We start from the raw sequence: 20,067 nt of genomic DNA, 5'->3' as shown, positions 1-20,067 counted from the left end.
CAAAGTCCATGAACTTTTATAGTTGTTGTATTTGCTTTAAAGTCATATTTTTGTTCAATTTATGCTGCACAGTACTTACTGTGATGTTGTTGTTGTTGTTGTTTTCTTAATCTTGCACACAAGAAATACACAAAATAAATCAAATAACATCAAAACTAATAAAAAACGAAACTGAAACGAAACATTTTGGGAAAAAAAGTCAAGCTAATAACGACCAACAATCCCGCTCTAAAAAATTTGGAAATTCCAAATCTATTGTAACCCTGTATTGAACCCACATCAATGGCTATTGGCGGCCACGTTTAGGCGAATGAGAGGTCTAAATTTAACTGGCGACAGCAAACAATAACAATGGAGGAGAATGGGGCATGTATCATAATGCCTGGAATTTCTTCTCAGCTCTTTTTCTCGCCTACCTTTGCCCCATTTCAATGCAGCTTTTTAAAATGTACAGATGAGCTCTATCACATGATCCAGGCGAGTGAAAAAAAAAGGCAATCATCCATTACGACAAGAGCCTATGAATAGCCCGTGTTTTCGTACACATCTCGCACCTTCTAATTTCATGGCGGATGAAGCCATGAGATACGGAATGGGACGAGGAGGCGCTTTGAAGTTCCAACCCTCGTCGGAGATATTCCGATGGACTGCAGGGGGAGGAGTGTTCTCCTGACAAGTAACGCGGAGGTAAAAACGAGGGGCATATGGTGGGGGGGGGGGGGCCGGGGGTGGAGGTTGGCTGATGGGAAAGAGACGAATGGCATGCCAGTGTCAGAAGTGGTCATGTGCCGAGGAAAGGAGTACGACGGCAGAATGAGAGGGAAGATGGAAGGAGGGCTTGACTGATAATCTGTTTACCTCCCTGAAAATGCTTCGGGCGCCATTCTGATTAAAGTTCAGTCTTTCATCTATCATCACGCGGCCGTTAAGAAGCTTCAAGAGCTGCCGATACCAAAAAGCGCCATCCAACATGCGCCGCCACAAAAATGTAATATCATCCTCCTTTGTCTTCTCTTGAGTTCTTGGAAAACCGGCCCCTTAGGATTCTTTCTTCCTCCATCTCGGTGCAGCCCCCCGAACACCCCCCCCCCCATCCCCCACCCGCTTTAATGCTGACTTTGTATATATGTCCTCCTTCATTTGCTGCTCCTACTTTTCTTCAAAGCTTCTCATCCTAAAGACTTTCCTCCTGTGACGCGCTTCCCCAACTGGAGGCTTTTAGCACCTCCAGCATAATACAATTACACCCATTTGGGGACATGATATTGTCAGCAGCTCGCTAAAAATAGCGTTCCAATCCGTTGCATAGTCGCGCTGTCAAATGTGGCGAAGCAACGGCGGGCGGAGGCAGCGCTGTGCACAATGTTCTGGCCACTCAGGCACAAATGCACTTTAAAAGCTTTTTGCACCCTCCAAGGCCTTAAGAGTGTGCGTGAAGGACATAAAGACGTCAAGGTTGGCAAGGCGCCTCGACCGTTCTTTGTTTTGTGTTTTTTTTTTTCTATCACTGCCATTGTGTCTTTAAAACTGAATGGATGCTCATACTTGTGTCAGCTATGTAAATATTCTGACATCATACCAGTGTCACACAAATGTATTTTGGTGGGGGTGTCGGAACCCCGTTTGCAGTACAACAAAGGGGCTTTAAGTGGGTAATGACTTTTACTGTGGGGTTTTTTTGGAGCGGAAAGATTATGAAAACCTAGATGTTTTTTATTGTACATTTAGAACAGATATTAAATTTCTGATTAATTGTGAGTGAAGTCATGTGAAATAATTACAATTAAAAAAATGTAACCGCCTGACACCACTAATTTAAAAAAATTATTTTTTATTTTTAATAATCAACTCAAGTAATCATTTGGAGCCATTTTTTTAATTTAAAATTGTCCAAATCCTCTGATTTCAGCATATCATCTGTAATGAACTGATTCCAGTAGTCCTTCATTAAAAAAAGCAAAGATGATTAAAAATGAGTGGCGTCAAAAATTATAAAATTTTTACTCGCATGACTTCACTAGTTAACTCACGATTAATCGCAGATTTTATATCTGTTCTAAATGTGCAATAATTTTTTTCTAGGGTTTCATATTCTTGTTAACAAAAGAGGAAAAAAAATGTTAAACTAATAGAAATAGTTCAAAAGAATTTTTGACATCTATAGCCATCAATGGCAGTGAATGAGTTAATTTGGAAGAAACGGGCTAGAGAATCAATAGAAGAATGAATGCTGAAAAACTCTGGCGATGAGGGGAGAGCTAATTGTGGCTGATATACTCGTAGCAACTGACTTGCTTGCAGGTGAACTGCAGCTGCAGTGTGAGCAGGGAGGGGAGGGGAGGGGCGGTCAGGTGAGGTGAGCTGAAGCAATCGGTACAGAGTCATTTGCCGCTTTTCCATTAGCCCCGCACGACACGCTACCACACCACGCCACACTGTACAGAACGACACTACGCGGCCTCTCTTGGCATTTCCATTACAGCAGGCGCGCGGCGGGAAGGGGTCGCAATCATTTGAACTGTCCAAGCCAAGCTTGCACTCCTGCGGTGCGTGCGGCTCCGCCATAACATTTCACGAGTGGCGAGTCGCGCCAACATTGAACCATATTTACAATTTCATATGGACCACCATGGATGAAATATTGCGATCTTGATTTCACGATTGGTTTCACGAAGCTATTCCTGAATGGAGAGCTCGAGCCTCATTCAAGTGAATGGGAACATACGAGCCAGGCGAGCGGTGTGCAATCATTACTAATCCATCCGCAAGTACCTTTTAAATCGTAAATATAGTTCAGCGTTGTTGTAAAACATTATTTTATTTATCGTATAAACTGTATTTTTATGACTTTGGCGAAGACCAGTGGCGCCTCTTGCCTCGCTATAAATAAGGGAATAAATATCAAAAAAGGAATGCGTTGCTGTCGGCCAATCAGATGACAGTGACGACACGGCCCCTCTCGGCGACAGACGACCAACGCTGCAGAACCTCCGAGATGGTTCTAAAAAGCGGTTCCGTTGTAACCGCTCGGCCCCGAAAAAGACCGAAAATGCCGCTTTGGTGTGGAACCGGTCCGATGGAAAAGCGTCAATTGTGACACTTAGAAAGTAGAAATTTACATTTTTAAGATGAAATATTATTTGAAGGAATTAATGATTTTGATAAAATTTTATTTTATTTATTTATTTATTATTTATTTTTTTATATATTTTTTTGTATGTGTATGTGTGTGTGCGTGCGAGTGTGTGTGTATTCGTTAGTTCACCAAAAAACTATTAAAAAAAATCCCATACCGTTCACCTAAACCGAACACCGCCGCCAGGAGACCCGAGGAAGGACCAAAGAAAACAAAGGAAATTAAAATTAAATAATTGGGCCATGGCTCAGTGTGTTGAGCACCCGCACCATGTGTAGAGGCTCGTCCTGTCAATTATTTAGCTGTCCTATCAATTAAGAAATAAAAAATAAATAAATAAATAATAATAATAATAAGTGAATATATTTTTAAAAATAAATCAATTTCAATGCCAAAAACTAAGGAAGCGGAAAAGCAGAGATTTGCTGTCAAATGTCCATGAAATTGGAAAAAATGTCTGAGAATTGAATTTTAAAAAAAGCAGAGAAGAAAATGCTCAAAAAGCAACTACCGGTATAAAATGTTCAAAAAGAAAAGAGAAATCCTGACATTTACCATCAAATGTCGGCAAAATTGCCCCCAAAACGTTTTCTAAGTCCGAAAATTGATTTAAGTAAAGGCAGGAAAGAAAATGTTCAAAAAGTAACCCTAAAACGTCCAAAAGCAAAAGAAGAAATCCTGAAAATTACCATTCCATTAAGCAAAATTGATTGACAGCAAATAAAGGTGGTTTAAAAAAAAAAAGCTTTGAAAAATTGCTATAAAATGGCCCCCGAAAAATGTATGAAAAACCAAGTATAAAATATTGGATGTTGTATATTTTTCTAACACTAACACACTGTTTTGTTCACCGCGATGTTCAAAAATGTTGCGACTCCAGACAGACTTTTTTGTTATTGATTTGGCCTAAAACGGCTCTTTTGACAGTCCAGGTTGTTGACGCCTGGTCTCGCTTCACACGACGACTTCAAGCAATGTCATTTGCTGACCGCTGTGCCTTCTACTGACCAGTTGCCACCGATGACTTTTTCCACCTTTCATACTCTACAACACGATTTCCAGTTCAAGTGTGGCTGCCTTGTCACGCTTTCAGCGCCGCAAGCCTCGACGTCAGCCGGACCCAAAAAAAGCAAAAACGCGGACCCCACTACTACTGTGTTTCCAAAACATTTGCTCTCTTTGCTCAGGGAAAATCCAAATATTATCCCAGCTCAATTTCATTCAGAGCCATCTTCGGAATCAGATGGAAGACATTCGTTTTTTGTTTATATTGCGTCGACTTTACACAAACGTTCCATCCTCTTTGTCAAATGAGCACATCTGGTGTGTGCACCTGTGTACACAAAATTAGCTTTTGGGGGCGCCATTGCTGGTCTGCATAGACCTTAACCTCGGGGGGGGGGGCAAAAGGGGAAGACTTAGGTGAATTCTCTTCAGCCCAGACGGGCCTATATGGTCTCACGGCAGCCTTTGATGGACTGATTTAATCCCATTGATGGCGCTCATAAAGACACTGGGGAGGGGATGGACAAAGGCGCACAAACACACACACACACACACACACACACACCCTTCAGTCATATATGCGGACACAACAGGGCTGCGCGAAGAGACCCGAGAGGTCAGCGGGGCTAACGCGCTCCCCTGGCTGTTCTCAAGGTTAATGCGAGCCTGACAGCGGCGGCTGTTAGCGGCCTTCGGATGGTGTCCCGCCCCCGTCGGCGGAGACGATTCATCGCGGTGGCAGCGGTGCATTAAGATGTAACAGCTTCACACCCCCCCCCCCCTTCCCCGGTGTCACTCACCCCTTTAGACGCTGCCTACGTCGTCATCTTGCGCTTCCTCTTAAGTCCTTTTTGTCCATTGTCGCGCGTCGGCCGACCCTCCCTGCGTGTCATTATATCATGTAATCCCATTGTGTGTTAATTGAAATGCGTCCGACATTGTCTATATGGGCCATTAGAGGGACAGGAGCCTTGTTCCCCGAGTGTCACCCCTGCTTTAGCAAGCTCGCTCGCTCATTAATTTTCATAGTCCGTGTTTGACTTGTGGACGCGAAGGGGAGGCGGGGACGAGGAGAGGTGAACTATGAGGGGGGGGGAAAAACGCAGGCTGGCATGTAGGAGTCGCACCCAAACCGTTGAAATCTCATTTACATTTTAATTCAAAGACATTAAGCAGATGCTCTTATCAAGTGCAGGTTGGTGTTTAGTGTCACGTTCAAGGACGCGCAGATGAGAGGGTTTGATAAATGAGCACATGCGCCGGCGAGGGCGGATTTCCAGCGGAATTGTTGCGCTTTTATTCCAAGTTGCGGCGAAGTGCCGTGTCTTTTCGGGGCAGATACCATCTCCGCAACTTTTTCGACGCTGAAGAGTTATTGAACGTCGTCCTGAGGGGAAACAAATTCTGTGCAGACGTTTGTCTTCAGGATGTCGCTGTTTAAATGTGCTGTCGCGCGGGGGCCACGGAAGAGCGATGATGTTGTTGACTCATTGTCGGCCAGATGCCAATCAATCAATTAACCGATCAATAGTCATCTGGTGAGCGCCTAAGGACACCGCGGGGGTGGGGGGGGGGGGGGGGGAATCTCAGAGGAACACTCCAATCAATCCATCTTTTGCCAGCGCCGCGGAGGCAGCTCGGCGCGCGAAAACCTGGTCAAATACGCGCAAATAAATATGCATGTTTTAACTATTAGCAAATGTGCTGCTTAGCTTATTTCATAACCTCTCCCGTTTCCCGCATCCAGGGGGGAGGCGGGGGGTGGGGGGTGGGGGGGGGGGGGTTGAGATTGCAGCGGCGTGCCAAAGAGAAAAATGACTCAATTCTGTCTCATTTCTCATCCTTCACCCGAGCATCTCATCTCCCACCGCCTCCCTCCGTCCTAATGGAAAGCTGAATTCCCGGGCTGTCGTCAGCAGCTTTAGCGAGCTACGCTATAACACAGTTAATAGAAAAGGCTTGGCAGCTTATGGAGCCCGTGCATTTTTAAATGGGAGTTTTATGACTCTGCGAGCGCAGGTGAGAGAGGACAAGGAGAGATGTGCTTGATGCGTCTTCGTTGATGTGTTTCTATTAAAGGGGGATTAACTCGAGTGGGATGGGTGTCGCACCCTTGCTCCTCCAGGGGGCCTCGCATTTAAGCCTTTTTTGGGTGGCCCAGTACCGGCACTGGATCTGTATATTCAAAATATAATACAATGAAGTTTTGGCCATTATTTTATATTTACTATCATATCTTTATCTTATTATGAAAATATTCTAGTCATTTTTGTCACGTTACGTTTTTTTTTTTTTTTTTTTTTTTTTTATACCCCTGACATTTCTACCTGAATATTAAATAGTGGCATTTTGTGGCCTTTCTTTATGGATTTAACCTAAAAAAAATATCGAGGCCGCCTTTTCATACTTGGCTCCATCCAGCTGTTGATTTTTGCATCACAGTTTTGTTTCGCATGCTTCCAGCTGGCTCTATCTCAGCGTTATACTATGTATATATATTAGTAACCACATATAGAGCAAATATCCATACGCGCAGTTAATGCATGCTTCTTAATCTCAAAGCTTTGCTATTTGTAGCGTGACCTCTGGGCTACTCAATCTGATCCGTGCTGTCGGTGTTTACTAGCTTATGCGTGTATGTCCTAGAAAGGTCATAGCATGTTATGTCAGCACCCAGTTGTGTTGGCGTGTTACTAATGTTACTACGACTACTACTATATATATATATATATATATATACTTGGCTCCATTCAATATATATCTATTTTTTTTACCAATCATAGTGTAGTGTGAGTTTAGGAGCTGGAACAGAGACTAATCACACTCAGGAGGTTAAGGGACCAAGACCCCGAGTCCAAGTTAGGAACAAGATTTTCCTTTCAACGTCATATTTATCGTATTAGTTCATTCACTGCCAATGACGGCTATACACGTCAATGGCAGTGAAGAAAAGCATATTGCTCAAGCAGCGACAGTGAACATGCGAAGTGCTAAATACTTAGCTTAGCAAGATAGCTAGCTGCCACAATTATTTGTATTCCTTATGAGATAAAAGGATTTTGTGTTTGGCATGGCTCCAGCTCGAGGCCTTATTCTCGGCAACGTGCTGGGTTGAAGGTGTGAATATGCACACATTCGGCCAGGTATAAACGCACTATGATAGATTTATCCGAGTGAATGAACGTAGCCTTCTAGAGGCTAACAAGCCCCCCTGGACATGCGCTGACATTTGCTTTGGCGCTTTCTCTTCACACCCTAATGCTTGATACCAACACCTTGACACTTTTACGGTTGCTTTCACGCGCGAACACGTTACTGTGATGAACGATCCCACCATTTGCACAATCGCAATCAAGCGGGGAAATTGTGCGTGTGGACGACCGTACTACGAGTTCTTCGCATCATACTGTGGGGTATTGCTTGTTGGACTGCTTATGGAAACTCTTGTCCAAACTCTGGCCCGTCTTTTAAGAGGGCACACAGCCGCACATCTTTTTTGATCCTCAAGCGGGCGAGCGGCGGCATAAACAGGAAGAGGCCCTGCCTTTAAGTGCGTCATTCACTCTCGTGCCGTCGGATCTTCTGTGTTGAAATATGCGCTCGAGTCTTTCTCGAAACATTGTTAGCTTGACATCCTGGATATAGGTATTCAAAGGTGACACAGCCTTGTGTGCCGGCGCGGATGTATGCTGATTGTGTGAGCACATACACGGCTGACGCACGCGTGTTTGCGAGGGGAAAACCGAAACATCCTCTTGAGTGATCTGTGTTGTGTCCCCCTGTGGGACTACAAAGTCATGTAAATATCTGGGTTGAAGGTGCATATGGCGAGGTATGGACTACGGGAAAGGGTCTGCAACCTGCGGCTCTCTCCTTTGACTCCCTTTGGATCTCCCAAAAAATTTAGTAGGAATGTTTTTTTTTACATGTTTATTTTAATTTTTTTGATCAAATATTCTTTGGATGAATTAACGATTTCAATTTTATAAAAATGCATAATTAAATATTTAAAAAAATGTCAGTCCAAATTTGTTAGTTGAAAGGTAGATGCAGAAAGAAAAATGTCAAAAAAAGTTACCATAAAATTTTCAGAAAGATCCAAAAAGAGAAGAAAAATTACCAGATAACGTACACCAAATCGCCACAAAAAAAGTACGAAAATGTATTTTTTTAAAAAGGCAGAAAATAAAACGTTCAAAAAGAAACCACAAAAGAGAGGCATAAAATTACCATAAAATGTCTTTGAATTGCCAAAAAAAAGGCAGAAAAGAAAAACCTGCAAAAAGTAACTATAAAATGTCCCAAAACTAAACAAGACATCCCAAAATTTACCATAAAATGTCCACAAAATTGCCAAAAATGCCCGATTTTTTTTTAAGTATAAAAAAAAAAGGTAAAAAAATAATCACAAAATGTCACAAAAATAGCATAATATGTTGTTCAAAGGTTCTTTTATTTGGCCTAAAATGACTCTTTTGACATTAAAGGTTGCTGACGGTAACTCAAAGTGCTTTGACTACATCTATTTCTTGAGTGTGTGAGTAGCGGGTGGTTCGATCTCTTAGAGTCGTCCGCAGAAATGTGGTCTTCATTTGCGCCGGGCCTCTCCGGCTAACTGGAACAAGGTTGGCGATGGTGCCGCCTCGCGAACACTCACACGAGACACACACACACACACACGCCGCACCGCGCACAAGCTCATACGTGCTTTCTTAAGTGTATTGCGATTTTTTGGGGGGTTTTACCAAAGCCTGCTTGACCTCGTGGTTATTAACTCCGTCGAGTGTTTACAAATGGCCTCCGATGATTTCACAGCCTATTTCACACAAAACCGTCAACCCCTTTTCAGAAACTATAGTAGACATGAGAGCATGTCTGAATTAGGCTGGACATGAAACTAATGTTGCTGCCAGGTCTCTGGTAAAAGTCCACATCATGTCCAAATATAGCAAGGTGACTTTTGACGTTTTTTTGATGATTGTCGCCAAACGTCCGGATTTTTTTCCGCTAGAAAGGCCAAAGTTTGTGACCAAATATAATTGGGAATTTCTTTGAAAAGTAGATGACTCCTCAGTCTCTCCTTTGGTCTCTTGAGGTCTCCCTAATTTGTTGGAATTTAGATGTTTCTGGGGTTGGTGAAAGACTCTGGTTGGTAACCCGGTGGGTAGTATGTAATGTCTGGTCGGTGCTGGATTTCACTTTCCTTTCTTTTCTTTGATCCTTCCTCGGGTCTCCCGACAACATCACGACTCTAGCTGGATTCTGAAGTATTTGGTTTAGGTGAACGGTATGGCATTTTTAATAGGTTTTAGGTGAACTGATGAGTACACACTCACACGCACGCACACCTGCACACATGCACCCCCCCCCCCCCCCCCACACACACACACACATACAAAATAAAAAATAAATAAATAAATAAAATATTTAAAAAAGAGAGAGCAATGATGATGACATGTCAAATCGGTAAAATTACCGAATGAACAATACTGAGCTCTTGGAGAAAAAATTAAACAAAAAAAATAAAAATAGAAAAGTAGATGACTTGACTAAAAAAAAACCACCAAAAACTATTTTCACAAATGCCGCAAACACACATCTTAACACTTCTCAGACGTTGACAATGTGGGGACCGACCAATAGTATCACATTTTTGCTTCAATGATAATCTGCTTACTGTACCAGAGCGACAGTCCCTCGTCTCAACCAGTTTAGCCCGGAACACATTTGCCCCCGACATGACTCCCATTGTGTGCCACATGCTCATGCAGCACTTCAATCACAGAAGGTCACAACATATTGGATACATGTCACATGTTCATCATGCTCTGCCTGCTCGGCTTGTCGCAGACACTCTGTCTAAATCTGAAATCTCTATCGGGGGATGCCATGTTTAAATTAAAAAAAGGTCAAGCAAATAAACATTTTCTTGTTTTCTCAATTCACCGCCAGTAGAATATAATTACATGCCCATATATGGTATGTAGGTCAGATCAAATGATTAATGAAGAGAATTCCTGACTGAGGAATGGCGTCGATTCAAGGGAGTATTTTCATATATTTGTCAGAATCAGGTCAGTCCTCCGTCACACATTTGCATACGAATCTTTTTTTTTGCTGGAAGTGATCCACTGCGCTGTTGTTCTGGGTACAAACGTGTTGAGGCAATAGCAGTTGCGGGGCAGGCGGGGCGAGAGCAACCGAACGAACGAAAGTGGTGTGTCACTGCAGTGAAAGAATAACATGGACCCCAGACCGCAGGAGGCATGACTCACCACAAGGAAAACCTCAACGCTCTCTGCTCTCTTCCCTCACTTACTCCACCAAAGATTAATAGTTTGTCGGCGATGTTGAATAGCTGCAGCCCTATTTCAGATATTGGACCCGTGAGTGCGTTGCAGTTTTCGATCCCAGTTCGACTCGCTTCGCATTCTGTGTATCCTTTATGATTATTTTACCGTCCTCCATTGCTGACCACTTTCAGCCTTTGATTCCCCTCCCGCCCTTCTATCCTGGCTCCGGTCGCCATTTTCCTCCAAGTTCTTTCCCCTCTCACCTCTCTGCTCTCGTCATATTTCATATTAAGCAAGCCCGCTCCATGGAGCCAGCTGTGTAAACAATCGAGCCCAGCCCTTCATGTTTTTACAGAGCTGGAAAAATGTCCAGTAGAAGAAGAAAAAAAAAAAAAAGGAGATTGCCGCAGGCCGTTCGTATCGGTGATCTATGGCCCTTTGTATCTCCGACCTCCTTTTGAGCGCGAGCGGGGACGTTTTGTGCGTGCGTGTGTACCTTCCAGGCCCGCCGTGTGTTTATGCGCATGTAACCATAGCCTCCTGCAAATATTGACTGAGCTGAATGGTTACAGTGGGGCAGCCCCAAAAGCAAATGCTGCGTGTTGCGTTGTGTTGCGCGCCTAACTTGATTAATGCTTCGTTAGCTTGATATTGATATGCACAAAAGAGTCGTGTGGGACTTGGAGGCAAACAGGTGAGTGGGTAAACTGAGTCGCAATTTACTGCTGTTGAAAATCACTGCAGAGATGTTGTCATGAACCCACTGTGCCTGAATATAATTTTTTTTTAAAAAAGCAAGTCAATGGATTGGTCAATGACGCACTGCATGGTGCTAAGTGCAGTGTGAAAAGGCCTTTATTGCGGCAAAAGAACAAGCAAGACAAGTCGAGTCCCTGCTAAATTTCAAGCCAAATGGCAAAAGATGAATCTCCGAACTTTCCTTAACATCACTGGTTCAAAGCTGGATGAAAGATTCTTCCTTCTGAATATAGGGAAAGTTGAACTAAACTCGTTTTTATGAACCGTTATTGCGCTAAAACGGGTATGTCGCTAACGTGAAATTTGTGTTGCCGATAAACTTCATCAATGGTCTCTTGACTTAAATATTTATGCACAGTATTGTTCGGTTTAGGTGAACGGTATTTTTTCTAATAGGTTTTTGGTGAGCTAACGAATACACACACACTCGCACGCACGCACGCACGCACATACACATACTCACCCACATACAAAAAAAAAAAAAAGAGCAATGATGATGACATTACCGAATGAACAATACTGAGCTCTTTTTAAAAAAGAAAGAAAAATAAAAAAGGGGAAAAAAAGAAAAAAATATTTATGCAAAGTAAATTCTGTAGAGTAAATTTTACTCTAAACTGAGTGCAATTTATCCCACTCTAAATAGACTTGTAAGAGAGTAAAATAGTTACATTTTACTCTAGTATTTTTAGTTTTTACAAGAATTTGCCTATCACATGAAAAAAACAATTAAAAATTTTAATTCAGAAATTCTAAGTACATTTTGCAATGAGAGATTTAGACTGGTTTATTTTTATTTTTTAAGTTACACAAGGGCTGAGGAGCAAAACTCACAACCTTCAGCTTGGGAGACCACTCTACCACCACTCCTACTGTTTGTTTATATCCAAGAGGAGACCAAAAACATCCTCTAAAATTGTGGGTTTGTTCCTCAACCCTTGAGTGACTTTTATTTATTTATTTATTTTGATCCTCCTCCAAATGTAAATTTTACTCTACTTGGAGTGGGACCAAATAGACTCAGTTTAGCGTAAAATCTCGACAGAATGTACTTTGTGTGCCCTAAAGGATGTGATGCATCACCTGGGAAAAGTCAAGAAAAATGTCCAACTTTGTATCCAGGGTGGTACAGATGGTCAAGATCTGCACGGATGGTCACACAAGGCAGCGAGCGACCATCTTGAATCCTGACATACATGCTCACAACTCTTCCACGGGCTTTACTCTTATTCTTTCCAGGTCCGCCGCTTGCTGGCCTTTGAGATAATTAGCGTGTGACCTTTCTGAGGTGAGGCACAAATGTCACCCTGCCCGCCTCGCTGACAAGTGCATTCGGCCCACAAGGGGGGGGCTTGGCAAAAGAGCTGACGGTTCTCACTGGCTTGGATGTGCACTTAGCACACTTTTAGCCTCCTTGCGACACCCCCCGCCCCACTTGCTGCTCTTTCACCCATAAAGTGTTGGTCTGCTTAAAGTGGAGCTCTACGACAAACAAAAAATACTACTAGAGCTGCGAGTAGCTATGAAGGGCCCTTGCAACCCTGGCCACGTTGGGGTACTGTTACATAGGACAAGGACAGTCTAAAATTGTTATATTTTTGCCAAGCCTCGTGTGTACAAAGTTTCATTAAAAGGCCAAAAATGGTGTGCAATTCCCAAAATAAAATCCAAATGGTGCACTTCCTTTTAGGTTTACCATATGGCTACAGAATACTTTTTTTTGTAGGTCTTAGGCTGATCTGATCTGATTTCACAAATGATAGGTGAATCATATAATCGGAAATTAAAAAGTGTAGAAAAATGGTGGACATCCTGTTAGGTTTGGCTCCCAAAGACTTTTTTGTATGTCGTGGGCTGTTAATATGCCTCCAAATTTTCTCTAGGTGAAACGTACAACCGGGAATGCTTTATGTAGAAATTTTAAAACTAAAAATGTTATGCCCCGCCTCCGTCATATAGTATGATGAAAACTTAAGCTTTTTTTTCCTCCTGTACATGTGCAAAAATGGGCCAAAACTGGACATTCAAATACTCATACCTCACTTCCTGTTCATTTTAGGGTCCATCTACCAAATACTTTTTGGTTCGTCTCCGGGTGCTACACATGTCACCCAATTTTTGTAGCCGTAGGTCAAACGTAGTGGGACAGGACTCCATTAAACCCATGTAGGGGGCGCTACAGACTTTTTTTTTTTTTTTGTCCTCGTGTATGGCGACTTTAAAATATCAAATTTCTTCCCGATGTGTGTGTGTGTGTGTGTGTGTGTGTGTGTGAGTTTTCGTTCAAGGAGAAGAAAAATAAGAACTCCTACAGAAACGAGCAAGCTAATTCCGATTATCTCGACTTCTTTCGATGTTGCGGAGCATCTTAATGGGGTGATTCTGTTTCTATCTTCATTTCCAGGCCCGACATAGCGAGTGTAGAAACCACAGTCCACTACTTTGAGTGATTTTTAGCGTGGCCGCTCTGGCCTGAATAATTCACATAACATTAGCTGAGATACGGTGCGAGTGACTTCTGCATGCTCTACTTTTTATGCAAATCTGAGCATGAAAAGTACAGTTTGATGCCCCCCCCCCACACCCTCCTCCCCCTACTCCTCCAGGGCAGCTCGACATCATGCTAAGGTGACTCAGGGCATTTGGGGACGCACACACACGCTAGCTTAGACACTTGTTGATACGCACCCGCGCACAGACAAGTGCGCTTTGTTGCACATGTATGCATACGCTCATGCGTGCGTTCGCTACTCAATTGCCACATTTTCCTCGTGACATGTATTCAAGCGCACAAAAGCGTTCCTCATGAAAATTTGAACGCGCCGCGCCCCAGCGACTTCCATTGCCGGGCACCTTTGCGAAGCCGTACGAATGGCGCACATGTAAAAGATTCACAATCCGCAAGCAAGCTTTGACAGCCTTTGGTGTTACCCCGGGAGAGTCGGGGCTGTTTTACACTTAAGCCTTCAAAGTGAAATTCAAAGTCATCCGGATCGTTTCGCAACGTACTCTCGCGGGAGCGTCGCCAGATGTCGGTCGAAAAGTTAAGGGCAATTTTTCATATTTCATTCATCGGTTCATAGCCGGGCTTTTTTGTCCAGCAACAGGCGCGTCATCGCACCTGCTCCAGCTCCCCGCGGGGAACACACTTCACCTGGCGCGTTAAAAATTGGTGTTGTTTCTTGTTTGGATTCTATTCTATTCATAAATTGTGCATTTATAGATTCATAGCAGTGTGTTAAAATAGAAATAGCTTTCATTTCCATGCATGCAAATCCATTGGGAGCACACGTGCTGTTCCAAATCAAAACATGAAGATGAATGCATACAATGTGTTATTCCTTCACACAAAGGGAAGAAAAAGGAATAATATAGCGTTCCCGAATGTAGCACTTGCTGCATTTTCTTTACAAACAATTGTGTATAAAAAGTATTCATATTTTGTTTTCTGAAAACTGCTTTACATCTGTGTTGCATGGAATAAAAAAAGAGCTGATCTCCCTGAGATACAAGTGACCCTTTAGCTTAATGCTAACGAACCATATGAAACACCATTGACGGGCTAACAGAAAACATCGGCGTCCTGGTGTTACAGCAATGTGTATTTGAACACAGCAACGGTGAAGCAACACAGATAATATAACAACAAGACTCGCTGGCATATGCTCTTCATCGTCTCGGAATTTATTTTTTTTTTTTATTACTGCAGTTGACTTTGGACCGTCTCCATGTGTCCGTATACTGCAATCCATAATTGTTATTTTTATTTTTAAAGGGAGGTGGGGCAAATTTTTTTGATTATTATGTCATTATTGGAGCTTTTTATAATGTACAATATTATGTTGTGCCATTTTCATAAATAAATAAAAAACTATATTACACAATTCTACAAGAGGCTAGAATGGACTAATAGCATTTTTATTTATTTCAGTAGGGAAAGATTAGTTATGTGTTTTGAGTACTGATATGGGGCCGATACCCGGAATCATTTAACATATTGGTACTCGTGACGGTGGCTGATAACAGTGTCGGCCGCCCTCTTGTGGCTCTTTTACTATCAGGAACTAGAAATTACAAATGATAAAAATAGAAAAGTGCCATTAATTTTAAAAATATTAAGAGAAATGCTATATTTGGGATATATAAGTCATCTCTTGAAAATTATCTTTCATTGTTTTTTGGGGAAAATTTTATGTATCAAAAGTATTATTGGGATTGGTAATTGGGATTGGTATCTAGTATTGGTATCGGTCTGAAAAAAAAGTGGTATCGTTCGACCATCCCTAGTTTTATGTTACTCAACTCCTATTTTAAGACAAATGCAAAAAAAAATGCAAACTTCATAAAACCTCCTTTGATATATATTTTTTTGTCAAATTCAAGAAATTCTAGGTCACTTTTGTCTTATACTGCATACTTTAAAATAAACCGACACCCACTGTACTTTGATACTTGAGCGACACATGATTTCCGCATGGCAGGAAAAAGCCATTATGTAACAGTTTTGCAATTGACACAGATAGCATGTAAACATTTGAAACATTTTCAACTCCATCTGTCGTAGGCCAAAGTGCATTTCACCAAACATCTCCGCATCATCTGAAATTAAAACTCCCCCCCCCCCCTCGCCGAAATAACCAACTCACATGTACACGCAATGCAAAGCGGCGCAATCGTCACAAATTGTTCTTCGCAGACCTGACATCTCCTAACCGTTACTTTGCGTAATCCTTGTTGAACCGCGTGCGCGTTGCCATCTCGCCATGTGTGTTACGCACACGCGTGTGTCTATTTATGTCCGCACCAGCTTCCATACTGTATGTCATGCGTAGCGTGGGCCGTCCCCCGTGGCTGCGCTCGCCGTATTGTCCGCCCGTCCGCCCCCCCTGAACCCGCTCTGCCATTTACTGCTCGGCCGATGATTAATTCAAAGTTTGCTGTCACAACCAATTACGCTCTCTCGTGCCACGCGACCTCTGAACCTTCCTCCTCCCTGGCTGTTACTTGCCACCGCCGTAGTGAAGACCAAGTGACCCAGATTGTTTGTTTATTTTTCCCCTACTGTTAGTGATCACTTAGGCTCCCCCTGGAGCCATCCTTCATACAGATGCGCACTTATGGCTACATATGTTGAAATGAATATAGCATGTGCTGGTAAGAGATAAAGCTTTAAAAATAGACCTTGCTGACTTGAATTTTTTTTCCAAAGTAGTGCATTAAATGCATGAATCCAGCCCTCGGGGCAACTATAGGCTTATGTTAATGCTATATTATGCGAGTAAGCTATTGTGAGATGCCGCAACAAACGTTGACATTTGTAGTATACAGCCTATCGGGGTCATGCTCATCTGCTTGACATTTTTATTCCCAGCACCTGTATGAGTCATGGTTTCACCCTGGCCACCCCAATGAAAAACGTTCTGGTTACGCCCCTGCTCTTGACACCAGTGAAAAGGCACGCAACAGCTTCCTATCGGTGACCTTGCGCGTCATACAGAACACGTTGAGTACATCACACGGGAGCAGTGCTGCTGGTGAAAGAGATTCAAAGATGGAAAGAGGGCTTTGTAAAGAATCAGGAACCAATGGAGGTTTTTTGTATTCGGAGTCTTTCTGTAGCTGAATGCATTCACAGCGTGCGCCTTTTTTGCTGTCAGAGAGAAAAATATTGGCAGGAAATGCTTAGGCTGCGTTCATCATCTGCATATGCACTACTGTCTGTCTGGAAAGTTAGGAGGAATATAGTATGACACATGCTTAATATTTGCTGTTTTACACTGTTGCGAATAGTTAGGTGGAAAAAAGAAAAAAAAATCCCATTGGAAATAATGGCAATGATATGGAAATTATTTTAAAACTGAAGCCAACCCAAAGAAATTCGAACAACATGTTCTTTGCGCCCTCACTGGTCTAAACCACCTGTTTTTTTTTTTGCAATTGGCGGCCATTTTGACATTATACCGCCCTCTGCTGTTGACTGAAATTAACATCACAGTTGTTCAGGTAACGACACTGACCTGAATATATGACTGGATAGCCGATAGCCCTTGCACGCCGGTCCGTGGAAGCCGTTGAAGTCACAGGGCGGCCATCTTGCTCCTCCCTCCTCGTGAGCAGACTACTATATAAACGGTTAGTATAAGGCCGGGGGCGGGGTGGGGTTGGTTGTGCCGGGGTGGTCACTATTTTTTTTAACAAGTTAAAAAAATAAATAAGTGGATGGTATGTGCTGCTTTGAAGACCCCCATTTTTCTTTTATCGCTCAGTTCCTTAGACCCCAATATTAGATTTGGCAGAGGCATCTTTTGTTGAATTACAGTTATAATTTTTTAATAAAAAAAAAATACAAATTTCCTCCTGTAAATATCATTAAGCATATCATTTATACATGTATTTAAGGGAAGTTGTAAAATATCTGAAGTCATCTTGTCTATGTTTAACAAATTTAAAACATCATAAATCATGCTGTTTCTACGAAGTACTGGCTCAAATGTTCTCCAATTTCGATGCTGTAAAATGTATAGGATCGTATGCCGAGAAACGCTTCTTGGGAGGAGCAATATGGTGGCCTAGCGACTTCAAAAGTTTTGGCCTATCGGCTATTCAGTCATATATTCAGAGCAGTGGGTAACAACCAATCTCGGCTCACCTCTTCTCAGAGTTTGGTCATGTGACATTCACATGCTGAGCCCTTATTGGCCGTTACTTGAGCCCCGAGCAAATGTCATTTGAAGTCAACAGCAAGTAGCAAAATGGCCGCCCACTGAGATGGATAAAAACGGGTGGATTTTGCTGCTTAATTAATATTCTGCAAACGCAACATGAATCAGAGTACCATGTTTAGACTATTCGAGGTGCACAGAATAGATTATTATATTGCAAGGCTGACATGTTTCGCACCCATCTTTCTGCTACCTGAATGAGACAAACTTTGTTTATGTAGTAATCGGTGGTAGGATTGTGAAGTTTGGTCTCTCTGAGGCACCGTAGTGCGCACTTTAAAACATAATGTTGCATTCTTTTAGTTCACCACTAGATGGGACTAATTACAAATGTTATATTTATTGACGAATGGAAAAAAAAAAGCAGTTTAAACCATACAAATCATGAAACGCTCAACAATTATGAATTTGATCACTCATTCAGTAATTCTGACATAATAACTATTAGTCCACTATGAAAAAAACCCCCTCATCATTAAAAGCTTAAAATCAAGAGTTTGGCTGTCTTTCGCTCCCGTTGTCAAGATCTCCTGCCCCATTTATTTACTGCGGCATGGCTTATGAAGAGCTGTTGCACCGCCACAACAAAGCGCGCTGATGTGCGATGCTGAATATCAGTCACAGCAGCCTCGAATGGCGGCCACACAAGACGCTGTAATGATAATGGTGAAGAAAGTAGCCCATTTGCTGCCGGTGAGTTCTCCCATTGACCCAGTAAGAGGTTGCTCCTTATTGAAAGACTGGAGCAAGCATCTATACAGCCCCCTGGCTGTTACATGGAAATATAGATGGCATTACATCACTTGCAGGCTGCTGACAATTCTAATGCATTTTGTATGATCCCACTAACGTGCAGGCGATATTTTCAAATATTGATGGTTGTAATGCAATACCTTACAGGCATTTGTTAGTATATGTGTTTCATAACTCAGCTCACTTTTGATTTAATAGCAGGCTATTCCGCAGACGGGGGAGGCCTTTAAAAGCAAATACTACTATTACTAACTCCCATGGGTTATAAAAAAAAATGCTGTTTAAGCTTTCAGCCTAATACAAGCTCAGCCTTTGGCCTAACCAGAGCGCACGCCATCCCACAATGACAAAGTGACAAGAGTACTCTAGCACAACAATCAATAAAAATAAGTCAGTGAGTGGAAGGGCCGAGCTCATAAAGTCAGCTTTCAGTTTGATTAAGAGACTTATTAGAGCTGGACACATCACTCTTGTTGGAAGAACCGCAATGTATGTCGCAGCTAGAAATATGCTTGAAGCAGAAAATCATAAGATTGTATAACCTTTCATCCGCCCTTCCATTTTCTACAGACCAGACAAAAAGCCTTTTATGCCTCACAAAAGCAAACAACTGTGATCATTTTCATAACGTCTCCCTCAACCTAACCTAACTATTGTCACATGATATTGTCTAAAAAAACAAATAAAAAAAAACAACTTTCAATCTTGAGGTGACAAAATACTGCACGGCTCCCACAGAGTGACGGAAGAGGTAGAGTTTTAACAAACGTATCAGATATTTGAGCTTTCAAGAGCCTTAATAGATTTATAGATTTGTTTTTCAGCTATTTTCAATACGATCAATTGGCTCATAATAACAAATCACAAATACAGGACCATAGCAACTGACAATATCATCACAAGGGACATAGCAACTGACAATATCAAAATCACAAGGGATGTAGCAACTGCATAGCAACTGACAATATCATAATCACAAGAGACATGGAAACTGCATAGCAACTGACAATATCATCACAAGGGACATAGCAACTGACAATATCAAAATCACAAAGGATGTAGCAACTGACAATATCATCACAAGGGACATAGCAACTGACAATATCAAAATCACAAAGGATGTAGCAACTGCATAGCAACTGACAATATCATCACAAGGGACATAGCAACTGCATGGCAACTGACAATATGTGAGGCTATGTAAAGCACTTTGTCATATAGCTAAAAAAAAACATTCCAATATCATCACAACGGCCATGTAAACTGACAACATCATCATCATCATCACAAGGGCCATAGCAACTGACAATATCATCATCACAAGGGACATAGCAACTGCATAGCAACTGACAACATCATCATAATCACCAAAAGGAACAAATGAAGGACCATAACAACA

At 42.2% G+C, this 20,067-nt stretch overlaps 1 protein-coding gene across 1 annotated transcript in view; it reads left to right on the top strand.

Annotated features, from left to right (window-relative positions):
- Positions 1 to 20,067, top strand: part of raraa (retinoic acid receptor, alpha a) — a 164,653-nt gene that overhangs the window by 52,014 nt on the left and 92,572 nt on the right. The window lies entirely within an intron of this gene.

This window comes from Leptonotus elevatus, chromosome 20, assembly GCF_054856555.1.
Source record: "Leptonotus elevatus isolate MCC_2025b chromosome 20, RoL_Lele_1.0, whole genome shotgun sequence".
Lineage (NCBI taxonomy): Eukaryota > Metazoa > Chordata > Actinopteri > Syngnathiformes > Syngnathidae > Leptonotus > Leptonotus elevatus.
The sequence above is the reverse complement of the archived record's forward strand: the minus strand, read 5'-3'. Positions and strand labels throughout refer to the sequence as shown.